At 42.3% G+C, this 13635-nt stretch overlaps 1 long non-coding RNA gene across 1 annotated transcript in view; it reads left to right on the top strand.

Annotated features, from left to right (window-relative positions):
* The window catches only part of LOC141567941 (uncharacterized), a 33477-nt gene extending 20001 nt beyond the window's left edge, over window positions 1-13476 (top strand). Inside the window, exons 4-5 of the long non-coding RNA XR_016021582.1 lie at window positions 5424-5516; window positions 7644-13476. This is a non-coding gene — a long non-coding RNA (uncharacterized LOC141567941). The remainder of the gene's footprint in view (window positions 1-5423; window positions 5517-7643) is intronic.
* Window positions 13477-13635: the final 159 nt, after the last annotated feature.

The following is a 13635-nucleotide window of genomic DNA, read 5'->3' as shown; positions in this document are numbered from 1 at the left end:
TTTTAATTTGATATAGTCTCACTTGTTTATTTTTGCTTTTGGTCTTAGATTCAAAAAATCATTGCCAATACCTATGTCAAGGAGCTTACTACCGCCAATGTTTTCTTCTAGGAGTTTTATGGTTTCAGGTTATGTTCACATCTTTAATCTGATTTGAGTTAATTTTTGTGTATGGTGTAAGACAGTGGTCCACTTGCATTCTTTTTCATATGGCTGTCCAGTGTTTCCAACACCATTTATTGAAGAAGCTGTCCTTCCCCCTTCGCTCCTTGTCATAAATTAATTGACCATATGTGTGTGGGTTTATTTCTGGGTTCTCTCTTCGGTTTCGTTGATCTAAGTGTCTGTTTTTATGCCAGCACCCTACTGTTACTATAGCTTTGTAATATAGTTTGAAATCAGGGCGTGTGATGCCTCCAGTTTTGTTCTTTCTCAAGATTGCTTTGCTATTCAGGGTCTTTTGTGGTTCCATACAAATTTTAGGATTCTTTGTTTTAGTTCTGTGAAAAATATCATTGGAATTTTGATAGGGATTACATTGACTCTGTATACATCCTTGGGTTGTATGGACATTTTAACAATATTAATTGTTCCAGTCATAAGCACAGACTATCTTTCCATTTATTTGTGTCTTTTTCCATTTCTTTCTTTAATGTCTTATCGTTTTCAATACGAAGGCCTTTCACCTCCTTTGTTAAATTTATTCCTAGGTATTTTATTATTTTTGACATAATTGTAAATGAGATTGTTTTCTTAATTTCTCTGACAGTTCATTATTATGTAAAGAAATACAACAGATTTTTGCGTATTGATTTTTGCATCTTGCAACTTCACTGAATTTTTTTTTTAGTTCTAACCGTTTTTTGATGAACTCTTTAAGGTTATTTATATATATTATTCAGTCATCTGCAAACAGTGATAATTTTTATTTCTTTTTATATTTTTTTTCATACTATGTTGAATAAAAGTGGTAAGAGTGGACATCCTTGTTTTATTCCCAATCCTAGAGGAAAAGCTTTCAGCTTTCCCCCGTTGAGTATGATATTCACTGTGGGCTTTTCATGCCTGGCCTTTATTATGTTGAAGTACGTTCCCTCTGTACCCGCTCTGTTGAGAGTTTTTATCATCAATTGATGTTGAATTTTGTCAAATGCTTTTTCTTCATCTATTGATATAATTTTTATCCTTCATTTTGTTTATGTGGTGTATCACGTTGATTGATTTGTGGATATAGAACCAACCTTGCATCCCAGGAATGAATCCCACTTGATTATGGTGTATGATCTTTTGAATGTATTGTTGAACTGGGTTTGCTAATATTTTGTTGACGGATTTTTGCATCTACGTTCATCAGTGTGCAATTTCCTTTTTTTGTGACGTCCCTCTCTGTTTTTGGTCGAAGGGTAATGCTGGCCTCGAATAATGTGTTTGGAAGGCTTCCCCCCTCTCCTCTTCTTTGGAACAGTTTCAGAAGTGTTAGTATTAATTCTTTTTTGAATGTTTGGTAGAATTCACCAATGAAACCATGTGGTCCTAGATTTTTGTTTGTTAGGAGGTTTTTGAGCTCATGTTTTGATTCTCTGGAAGGAGGCACAGAGTGAAGGGCAGCTCTGTGTCATTTTATGAGAAATGAAAGAGCAGAACTGCAAAATAATGGTGTCAACACATTTATTGTAACAATCAGAGGGTGACGTTTAGTTTTCCCAAGTGAGACTAGAAAATGGCCCTTTGTGCATTTCTGCTGTCTCTTTTTCTTTTGTGGTAGAGAAATAACTGTGTAGGGAGATTCATATGTTTACGGACTTCACACAGCTTGTTTGGACAAAGCTCCACTATCCGATTAAGCGAGGGTCAGTAGCCAATATGGCCTGCCTTCTTGCCTCTCCAGTATCTCTTCTCAGTTCTTGGAAGTAGACTGAGAAGTTAAAATGTTGTTCCCTAAATGCTCCATGCCTGTTTTCCTGCTGTGTCTGTGATAGATATGAGTCATTTTCCAAATGTTTAAAAGACAAAAATATTATGTCAGGGCTCGCTACAGCGCTATGAAATTCCTTGAAGAGGCTGAAACTTTGAATGGAAGCCACCGTGGACCAGGAGCCTCGTTAGCTTCCTAGTTCAACTTTGTCAGTGCTTTGCTACATGAACTCGGGCAAGCCAACGTGTATGTCTGGACGTCCATTTACAGGCCTATGTATAATGAGGACATTGGATTGCATTACAAATCATGCTTTCAAGATTTTTGGGGTATATGTGAGGACCCCTGTTTAACTCTGTTAGACCTGCTCAGAGACTACAAACATGGTAATGTACTGGTTATCACCCCAGAGCTGACAGGAAGCAACTGAGAGGGAAAGAGAAGGGAGAGAGGAGGGATGGAAAAAAAAATGCTAGACTCTAGGACACATGACTCATTTTAGTGTCTGAACTATATTTTGGCCAAATAAGCAACTTTTTTAGGGTGCTATACCCATCAGCTTAAGCTAGATTATACTGCATCAATAAATGGCCCCCAAAATTATCAGTGGCATAGAACATCAAAAAAAATGTTTTTTTTTGTTGTTTTGTTTTGTTTTTAAAATTTACAGTACATATCCAGGATGGATTAGTTTGGCTCTGCTTCCAATGTTCTTCCGTCCTGGGCCCAGGCTTCAGGAGCAGCCCCCACCCAGGGCGTGCCATGCTTAAGTCAAAGCAAACAGCAATGGCAGAAGCACATAAGGGTTGTCAAAGCTGCTGCTGAGAAGAGCCACCCTTCCCTCCCGCTCCCACTGTACTGACCAAAGCAAATCACACGTTCAACTCTGAATTTGGTGAGAAAGACATATGATCCTCTGACGAGGAAAGCAGCAAACCATTAGGAACAAAAACATAACCAACTACAGGAACGTTTTTATGAAAACTGAACAAAACTCAGTGGTCCCACAGGAAAGTAAGGGTCTCCCTCCAACCCCCAACATATTAGATGATGGCCTTCAACACTGTCGTGACTGGTGGATTTTTTTTGTACCGAGCAATGACAGGCGTGTCCAGTGTCTTCCTAGTACAGTTATCACAGTCACTCTGGCTAAATTCTGCGCCAATAAAAGCAGTGACGCAGTCACGTTCAGCTCGCTGGATCGTCTCCGGCTATCGGACATCCACTGCCGAGCTTGCCCTTCTTTTCCTCCCAACTCACAGGGTTCTCGCTCTGCCCGAATCTAGTTTGCCTGTTTGGAGTACGTGTGGAGTATTTTAAACTCGGAGTTTCACAGCTTTTAAAATGTTTATAAAGCACTATATTTGTTCAACAAATGTGGGTGAATGTGGCTTCCTGAAAAGCAAAAACGAATTGGTCCCCGCAGGAAGGCCAAGAGGTGGGCAGATGGGAAAATGTGTACCCTGTTTGTGTGTCATTGTTTTAGTGTTGTAATATTTGAGTTTCTGGAACGTTGATATCACACCTACCATGCTTAAAAGGTTAAAATGATTTAGAGCACTTTAGCTTAATAGCCTTCCAAAGACATAAGTTATTTATTTGAGTGAGAGGAAAACATTGGTCTGTAAATAACTTACAGTTTTGCCACGTATTAAAAACCAACCAATAATGGCCTTTCAGTGTTTGTTGTTTTGTCTTGTTTTTTAAGCAGGGAAGAACTTGTCCATAAACACACATATGCACTCCAGAAAATATCCTTAGCAGGGCTCTTTAATATTGTTTCGCTTATTTATGTAAAGTCTAAGCCTTCCTCTCAATCCACATTAAAGTATAATACCCTTTAATTAGCCAATGAAGAATAGGGAACGATCAGAAATGAATATGTGTTATATAACACGTAACACCAGACTCTCAGCTTAGAGTTACACATAGAACCAGATTCTTCAGTCATCAGGTGCCTTCATTTCCCAGAAAAATGTGCTTCATCCAGGTAGCTGAGGGCACAGGTGGACAAACATTTGGTAAAGCTAGGACTACCCTGTTTCCCCGAAAATAAGACCTCGCCAGACCGTCAGCTCTAATGTGTCTTTTGGAGCAAAAATTAATATAAGACCCGGTGTTATATTATATTATAAAGACCGGGTCTTATATTATGGTAGAATAAGACTGGGTCTTATATCAATTTTTGCTCCAAAAAACGCATTAGAGCTGATGGTCTGGCTAGGTCTTATTTTCGGGGAAACACGGTAGCATAAGTGTCTATATATATTTCCCTTTAAAACTAAGAAGCATATGGGATTCGAGATAAAGAAATCAAGGTCAAAATTTTAACATGTAGGAGGAAAAATAAGAAAAACTGTAAAGTGAAAGGAGGGAAGTAGGGAAGAAGGGAGAAAGGAAAAAAAAACGCAGCTAGAAAAGCGATTTATCCTGTCTGAAGAGTATTCCCTTTTTTTATTAAAGGGTAACCCCAGGCAATACGCAAAAGAAGTTTGTAAGATATCAGTAATCTAAGAATTAGGAGGAAAGGGAACTCTGGCCAAGACATTTTCAGTCTTCCTCTGTGATTAACTGAAAACCTCACTTGTGACTTTAGAATCCCATTTAAATCTTTGTGTGTTTTTTCCATTTTGCACAGATCTTAAACAGCCTGAGAGAACTAATGAAAAAATATTTAAATCTTATATATAGCAAACTAGCAACCAACAAACCCACACAGAACGAATTCGTGGGGTTGTATGCACTGCGCTGGAAGTGGCTGCATTTTTGTCGGCCGGCAGCCTGTCACAGCCCCACACCTGTGCAGGCCCAATGGCCCCACGGGCACAGCCATGCCCCGTGTCATGCCCACGCTGCTGCATTTGGCCGTGAACCTCACAGCGGCTGGCTCCCCAGTGGTGCCTCCCTGTCTAACTGAACTACTTTATACCCTGTAAATTTGCAGTCTGTCTGACTCCCAGAAAACAAAGCCGTCAGGCTTGCCTGCTCTCATCAGTTTAATCTTAGAATATCTAAGCTACTCAACAACCCATGTATCTTTATGTTTAAAAAAAAAAAAAAAAAAAAAATTTGGCAGAGCCAGAGCTGTTATTAGAGACATGTGTTCCAGGCTGTGATCAGAAATTGTTAGTCTTTCTGGATGAACATGAGAATACGAATATTATATATTAAAAACGAATGTGGCTAATGAATTAGTCTGTGTGCTGAAATTACACAGCCATGTGTAGTATGACGTCATTGGGTCCTGCATATCAGGAAGACATCCAAGGAAAATGGTTAGTCGAGAGTCCTGAATCCATCAGATACCCCAAGAGACTTGAGTGTGTGTAAGTGCTTCTGATGTGTTAATTATCCTGACACCTGAGCATGTCTTAGCTGCTCTCCTGTAAGTCTGAGAAGTCAGGAAATAGTATCGAACCAACGGGGCCTGATGCCACAGATACTTGGGGACAAAATTGTATCTTTTCATGATCTGTATCCTTAGCGACCTGCACCGTCTTGGTTCCAGGCGGGGAGGTGTTGACGTCATGTAATGCTGAAGAAGGCGGAAGCTATAAAGAGGAAGAGCCATTCATTAGAAAGAAGAAAACCTTACCAGCAGGTAGGTCTGCTTCCCGGCACCCCTTGGGCAGTAGGTCACAAAACCCTTCCCAGGGTTGTGCTTGGTACAGAGAAAGAAGAAGAACGTCTTTCTTGTATCCAACACTCGCTCTGTTGCAATCACTGCTGGTCATTATGAAATCTAACCCATATAACCACCCCGTGGACTGAGTACCATCACCACCCCCATTGACCGGGAGGTGGAAACCTTCTAGAGGTGGCACCCTTGGACTTGCACTCAGGCATTTCACACCGGGGTATCTTGATTTTTCCCCAGGCTGTATAGCAATTTGAGCCATGGACTTCTCTGGTGAATGAGAACCTTGGCTGAAATGGGAATTTGAAATGTCCTGGCTGTCCCACTTCCCATGCATAGTAACCTGTGTGTGAAGGGGTCTGACTGAGAAAAATCGAGGTGTCTTCTATAGCAGAAAAACCAGTAAGTCATGCTCCACGTGGGGACTTCCTCTGTGAACACTCCATCACCCTTCAGACATCCGGGCTGTGCCTCTCACTACCTATGGGGCATTGAGCAGTTTTTAATATTTCTCTAATATTAGTAAATCAGTTTCTTCACGATTTACTGAGCATAACAATTGTATTTATCTCCTACATTTGAAGACGTAGTAAGGCTTTCCCATTTCATCCTCTCAAAAATAGTCCAAGTAGTATTAACAGGCATGCCCTGTTAAATCCATGTGACAGGTGAGAAAATTAGGAAGTGACAAACTTTAAATTAAACTCAGTGCTTTTTGAACTCCAAATCCATGCTTTTCCTCCTAAATCGTGTATGCCTACCGTAAAGCATGTTTTCTGAATTTCTAAAAACGTCAGCAAATTGTTAGGTGATAAGTTCATGGTGGGTGGAGAAGTTTATATATAGGCTGGAGCCCCTCTGGCAAGGAAGTAGCATTTAGTTGAAGTAAGAGGTGTGCCAGTCTCTTGTGAACTTGAGGTTGCTCGGCTTCATGGCCATCCAGGATCAGGCCAACCGTGGTTCTGACTTTTTGGAAGGTTTCTGATTCTACCATCAGAGTTCTTTCATGTAAGCAGAAACCAGTTGTTAGAATCTCACTGTAGCTAATTAACTTAGCTGGTTATTTCATGCTTCTAATTACACGGAATTATTGAGTTCAGGAGAATACATTTATTACCCCATGAGCCAGTAAGGTTTGTGTCCCACGACTCTAGATTCAATCCTGAAACTCGTCAATAGTCTTTGAAATACTAGTATGGAGGAGCTAACTCCGTTCCATTTCAAATTCTGGGAACCAGATGAAAATGTACTACTTCCTCTGTAGATCTAGTTCTGTTTCATAGTATGATATCTGCTCTGCTAAGGGCAATTTGGTAGCCTTAGCTTATCTCCTTATCCAAAGGATATTATTAATCCTTGGGTAGAAACAACTCGTTGTCAAAACAGCTACATTTTATGAAAGGTCATTTCAGGTTGATCTGCCCTAATGTGAGATCTGCTTTCCTAAAATCTGAAATAGACCTGCACGTTTCTGAATTTATACTTAAGCTACACCTGCCGTGCCAAGTTGAGTTTATTTTTAAACTGAACATGTGACTAGATAAATATAATACCCACGCTGGAACACATCTTTTAATGTAATTTACCATTCTCAGACCATCTGTTGTCTTGTGCAGGCATTATGGACATGTCAAACTGAAGATTCATTCAAGGAGAAACCAGAATTCTCTTTGAACTATCGTATTGCAACTGTGCATTCTGCTTCCCTTGGTTGTGTAGCGTTTACGTAACTTTGTTTTTGAAGAGTCAAGCCTCTCATGAGAGCTTTATTTTCTTTAATTTGCATTTATTTTTATGCCTTGTCCTTGCTCTTTTTATGCTCAAAGGCTACTCTCAGTTATCATTTCAAATAAACAGGATCAGCTTGCATGAATTAGAATAAAGAAGAGCTGTACACATACACAGCACGGAGACCTTTGCCAAGATATGGTGGCATCAACTTTGCTCTAGTTTTTAAAAGAGATGAGAATAAAATTCTTATCAAAAAAGGGGGGCAGATTCTCAGATAAATCCTCATGAGCTTTTCAAGTGAATGGGAATGGAAGTGGCCCATCATCTCAGACACGATATCCAACAACCTGTGTGTTTCAGCTTTCACGTCCAACACATTGGGGCACCACTGTTGGTTGACTTAACCACTGGTCACTCCTTGACACAGACAATAACTTTACAACTGACTGGAATATGGCAGTCGGCACGTTAACCTGCACAACAGCAAGCAGACGGCTGTGATCCTTGAGAGAAGGAAACACACAAAATGAACCCATGTTCTGCCTCTCAGCCTGCATTGCAGGGAGTGGAGCCCAAGTGGGGGACACTGGTCCATGCTGGTGCGAGAGCTGAGACGGGAGGCTGGGCCTCGGTGCGATGAGGCCACTGGGATGTGCGGGCCAAGCTCTCAGGAGGAGGGAAGGACCCAGAGGGAGACATCCCTGACGTCTTCATGGATAACCCCGCTGGTTCTTGGCCGAGAGCTGGTTGGCACACACCAGGCGACACTCCGCAGGCTTAGCTCGCGTGGCTCCTGGAGGCTAAACAGAGATACCAGTTGTGCTGGGAGATGGCATTTCTGGCCCAGCCACAGGGAACAAGCCTTGCTGAGCTCCCCGGCATTCAGCTGGGACTCCAGAACGACATACCTTCACAGGAAAGCCTGCTATCCCGGGTAAGCGCTGAAACCCAAAAACACAGTCCAAACCAAGATTCTGAGTCTTAGCAGAACCCATCACTTGTATTTCTATCGTTCTTGTCATTTTGCCTACACGTTCTTCACCTTTGATGCATTGATAAATAATTCAGTAAGTATTTACTGCGTTCCTATTTTATGCATCAGGGCACCATGGTAAGCGTGACTGTGCTTTTAAACATATACAGTATATGAATATATAAAACATATATAACATATATAAATATATAGCTCTATATAATATTTGTATTATATACTTCGTACTTCTAGATAATAAACATACAATATAACAATATGTATTAGGTATAAAATACCTAACGCATCTTCCTGGAATCTGCTTTCTTCTCGTCTGCTTATTCACCGAACGGCCCACAAATACCCAAAGCAATTTCTCAGAGCCACCTTTCTATGTTCCAACCTGAAAATTATTCGTCCGAGAGCATGGTGCCCAAGGTGAAAACAAGCGCAGACATCAGCGAGCCAAGAGGGGTGCTCTGTAGCTGTGACCAACAGGGAAGCAGCCACCGATTGTGAGTGAGTGTATAAGGGTGGTCTGCTACGTGACAATCACCACACCTGCGCTCACGACTACTGTTCCAGATCATAAGAAAGGCACCCCTTTTCTACCCAGTCTGAAACATGAACATGAGAACCACAAACCTCAATTTTAACCTATACCATCTTTGTAGTGACATAAGCATGTTGGCATTTCGAAGTGATTACAATTCTTAGAGTCATCGGGGCATTTAGTAAGCAGATAAGTTCCGTACAGAGATTTGGTGGATTCTCTCCTGTTGATGAAACTCATTTTGAAGCTGAGGACAATGGTACAGCTGTGAGTAAGGGTGTGAAACCCATGCCAGGGACACACGGCGAATGCTGATGAGGAGAGCAAGACACACGGGTTTCCCCTCACGTGTTGGTGTGATGTGATTTCATCCACTTGTTTGTGATTTCGGTGGAGTTGCTTGAATCCACGTGTTTATAACAAAGACCAAAAAAGTTGCTTTGATACCAGTAGGAAGTGGGTTGTGCGCAGATGTCATCCTCCCAGCTGCTGCTGTTGAGTCGCAGCCAGCAGCCCGGCTCCTCGGGGCTCTGCTGGGGCTTAGGGATCACAGCTCGGGAGGAAGCACCTGGCCAGGGGACATTTAGACTAACTACTGAGACTAGTCAAGCTGAAAAGCTTAGGCAGGAGACTCTCCACTAACCTGAAACCTCTCGGAAGACCCCTGGGGTGCCAGCTCCTGTCTGGGCGAGGGGACTCCTCGCAGACAGTGATGAGAAACCAGGAAGAGGCCCCATGAAAGAGACCAGCCTGCCCCTCAACACTGGGTCTTTGTTCCCTAGCAACATGCCCTGGCAACAGGGGACTTTTACTTTTGCTCGGACAGCTGGAAATCAGCTCCAGGTTGGTCACTGTCTCTCCCAAGTGCCTCCTCCTCTGAGAAGCTTAAATCTGGACTTTATTCCTCTCGTCTCCCCTTGCCAGGAACAACAGTGTGACTAATCTGTCATTTGTTTGGGGTGTGTTATTTCTTTATTTGGCTTAAGAGATACTATCCTGTATGCTACTGGCTGGTGACATTATTATAATTCCCACGGTGAACCTGTGCTAAAGTGCTGGCAAAGACAACATCAGCCTCTGAGGGTAACTTTCGCTGCCTCCCACAAAACAAAAACCAAACCGCCCCCTGAGCTAAATGGGTACAGCCTTGCTTTTTCTTTGTGAAGTTAATCGTTAAGGAAGGAGCTAAACTGAAAACTTGCTTTTCAATAATATATTCTGATATTCACAGCAAACTTAAGTTATTCCGTCACTTTGATAAATTACTGTTTCACTCTGTATATGAAGTGGGAATAATATTGTGGCTTTCCGCAGATAATTCAAGGGTGAAAGTTTCTACATAAATGCATAGTATTTAGCACGAGACTGGGCCTTCTAACTTGCGTGGTAATTTCATTTGGGCTTAACTAATGGCTTTTCCATTCTTGCCGGGTAACCAGTAGAAGGCGGCAGGCTCCTGTGGGACCCCCAGACTGGAATAATCTAAAGGTTCCAAGCAGCTTGGGAGACGCGCTGTTGCAGAAGCCTTGTGCGGGACCTGTGGTCTGTGTTGATTCACAACCTTTCACTCCTCAGCCTTTACATTTAATACCAAGTGTTTTAAATATCAAGTTACTCCCTTCTGAAGTAACTTCCACAGCCTTTTGCAGCTCTGAAGTGCTGTGATTCTCGGTAAGTAATATTACTTCTCTTTTGCACAGCGGTTTCTTTCTTCCTTGTAGTAGATCCTGCCAGATGAATCCCTTCCTGAGGTATCATCAGAATGATGGTAGAAATCATCCTGTTGTGACAAATTCAAGCACAACAATTCAGGATAGAAGCCACAGAATTGGAGGGAACACAGAAGGAATAGATGGAAGCCACTGAAACACGATGGCTTCCAGTGCTCAAAGACAGTGCTGTGTAATGCAGTTGTGTCTTTTAAAAATGTCTCTAATGTGGCGGTTAATTTGTGAAAGAACACATTAAGAAAACCACAACATTGAAAACTGGAGTTATTTAGAAATACAGTCTCTAATTAACATATATTTGTTCTGGGGCAATTTTCAGCCATCTAGAAACTCTCCAGCTAGAGGAGTACATGGTCACTGAATTTCACTATATCTGTGTTCTTAGACAGAACCTAAAGATGTTTTCATGATTTTGTCACCAGGCTATCATCCAAAAGACCCTAACATTTTTCAACACCTAAACTATGTCACAACCTACGCTTGCTTGCAGGAACTTTGCAACCACCGCAAAGACCAAGGTGCTGAGAGCAAAAACCAAGGTGACCCTGGGGCATCGTGTGCAAAAAGGACCATGTGCAAAAGGGTCAAATGCAACAGAAAAGTAAATAGCTTGCCTAACAGAATGGGATCACCCCACGCCAAGGCCTATAGACGCAAAGGCTCTTCCTAGCCGGAGAGAAGGTTCCCTTAGCTGAGCTTACCTTTGTCACTCCCTGAGCTAAGGACAAAGGTTCTGCTCTGCGTCACCGAATTCAGTCTTGTTCTGTTGCTGAGCAACAGGAGCTGGTTTGGGTCCCTGACCAGGGACGCTTGGTAACATTTTTGTCAAAAAGAATTTACATAACCCTTCACCATCAAAGATGAATTTTATCCTGTATTTGTTTTGGAAGATGAAAGGTGCTGCATATATTTCTCTTGCTTTATTAAAATTATTTCTGCTCTACAATAAAAAGAAAAAAAAAACAGGACAAGACAAGAAAAGAAGAAGTAAGAAAAAAACAGGTGGAAAATGGGGAAAAAAACATTCAAGAATATTCACGGACAAGAGAGAAATCGGAGGGGTCTGCTTTTAATGCTCAACATCTGTCTTTAAAAACATATCAATAACATGATCACTAACAGCTGTTGCATTAGACTTAATCAGACATGATTTTCAAAAGGGAGAAAGAACGCCGTTGGATCGGTTGATGGAAAATTATTACTCTGAGTGCACCCGCTTGGTACTGGCGACCGATTCAAAATTAAGAAGACAAAAACTTTACGGAGCCCCATAAACACTCCTCGTGTGTTAAATGCTGTGCCATGAGCAGCGTAAACGGTCCCACATGTTTGGAAGCCTGAAAGAAGCCATGCCGGTCGGGCCATGTATTCAAGCTGATACATTTAATGTGATATGAAGGGTATTTTAAAAGTCTCTGCATTCATAGCAAGGAAGGAAAGCACAAAAGTGTGGCCCATTTTAAAAGCGGAGCAGAATGGGTCCTCTAAGCTCGGGGAGCCTGTCCCTCCCTGGGTACGTGTCACTTGCACTCACGTTATTGGAAATTAATCATCCACACGGAAATGAGAGCATCAGGGGCTGAGGCAGTTTACGTACATTGGGGAAGAGGTTATTCCTGTTTTATGTTAACTTTTAGTTTGCTTGGAGACAACCTGTCAGCCCTGTGCCACTCACCTTTTCCCACGAAGATGTAATGGCTACACACCAGGTTCTTGCATGAAAGTAGGGTGTGTTGTTCCAAACATAGGGAGAATTCCAGCACAGAGTATTTCTTAGTTCATCTACCGTTTGCTGCTAGACCTGGTGTCCAGTAAGACGGAAAGAGAATTAAATGCGCTTGTAACGCTCTCTAGCAAAATAACACCTGGAAATATGTAGAACGGGCGTGTTTCCTCCAGGGTCAGATCCACGGAGACTGTGGTGGTGATAATGTTTCCCGTGTGATGGTTACAATACATTGTAACTGAATTCCCTTAGAAAACATAGATTTCCAGCCAGAAAGAAGTCCCCTTAAAGGACCAAAACACCAGATTTATCTTTCTCCTTATTTATTATAAATAAAGGCATAGAATAATTGTCAACAGGACTCTTATTAATACAACAGCACTTCAATTTTTCTTGTAAGAGGAAATTATGTTTTGTCATGATTCTAAACGACGTCCTACAAGATTTAGGAGGACAGTCGTGAGTGCGAACCACCCCGTATCCTCCTCTAGCGCACAGAACGGTTATCACAAGCATGTGTACCCACATCCTACATTCAAAAATGGTGATACCCAAAGGGGTAAGGGGATGGGCTTTGCTTTCCTGGTGTTCAGTCACAGAGCAAACACAGAGCCATTGCAGTTGGCATGTGAATGGAAATGGAGAGAAAATAATGACTTCTGTCTTGAGTGGTGGGGAAATAGGGGGTGTGAGTCTGAAAGCTTTACTGGTCATGGGAGAGCTGTGCCAGGCCCAGCAGCGTGTGCCCGACAGCGTCCTGAGGAAAGGAAAGAGCACACCTGTGGCAAGGCAGGGGATGGTGAGTGCCCGGGGTGGCTCCAGCGTGGCCCTCATGCCCAGGGAAGGAAGGGGAAAGTCTGGACAGAAAACTGAACCCCTAAACTGAAGCTGGGTGATGAACAGGCGTTAAAGCCATGCTCCCATAGCTGTAACTTTTTTTAAATAAGCACCCGACTCCGTCTGAATACATCATTTTCAAAGTCCTCTCTGAGAAGCCGTAGGATGTATCGGGAGATTCATCAGAGATTGCCGTCGGGGAGAGAGAAGAAGGGGAATGACTTCTGCCAGAGATGAGCCTTATTCACCCACAAAATGTTATGGAAGAAAGGAGAATAAATATAAGAAGGAAGGAGTTTTGAAAACCACTCCTGAGTATTTTGAAGCATGACAAGCACAGATGCACAAAGTTTCTATTGGTTGGTTGGGTGGTTGGGTGGTTGGTTGGTTGGTTGGGTGGTTGGTTGGTTGGTTGGGTGGTTGGTTGGTTGGGTGGTTGGTTGGTTGGCTGGTTGGGTGGTTGGTTGGTTGGTTGGGTGGTTGGTTGGTTGGGTGGTTGGTTGGTTGGCTGGTTGGGTGGTTGGTTGGTTGGGTGG

This window comes from Rhinolophus sinicus, chromosome 6 (assembly GCF_057876585.1).
Source record: "Rhinolophus sinicus isolate RSI-liver-muscle chromosome 6, RSI-T2T, whole genome shotgun sequence".
NCBI lineage: Eukaryota > Metazoa > Chordata > Mammalia > Chiroptera > Rhinolophidae > Rhinolophus > Rhinolophus sinicus.
The sequence above is the reverse complement of the archived record's forward strand: the minus strand, read 5'-3'. Positions and strand labels throughout refer to the sequence as shown.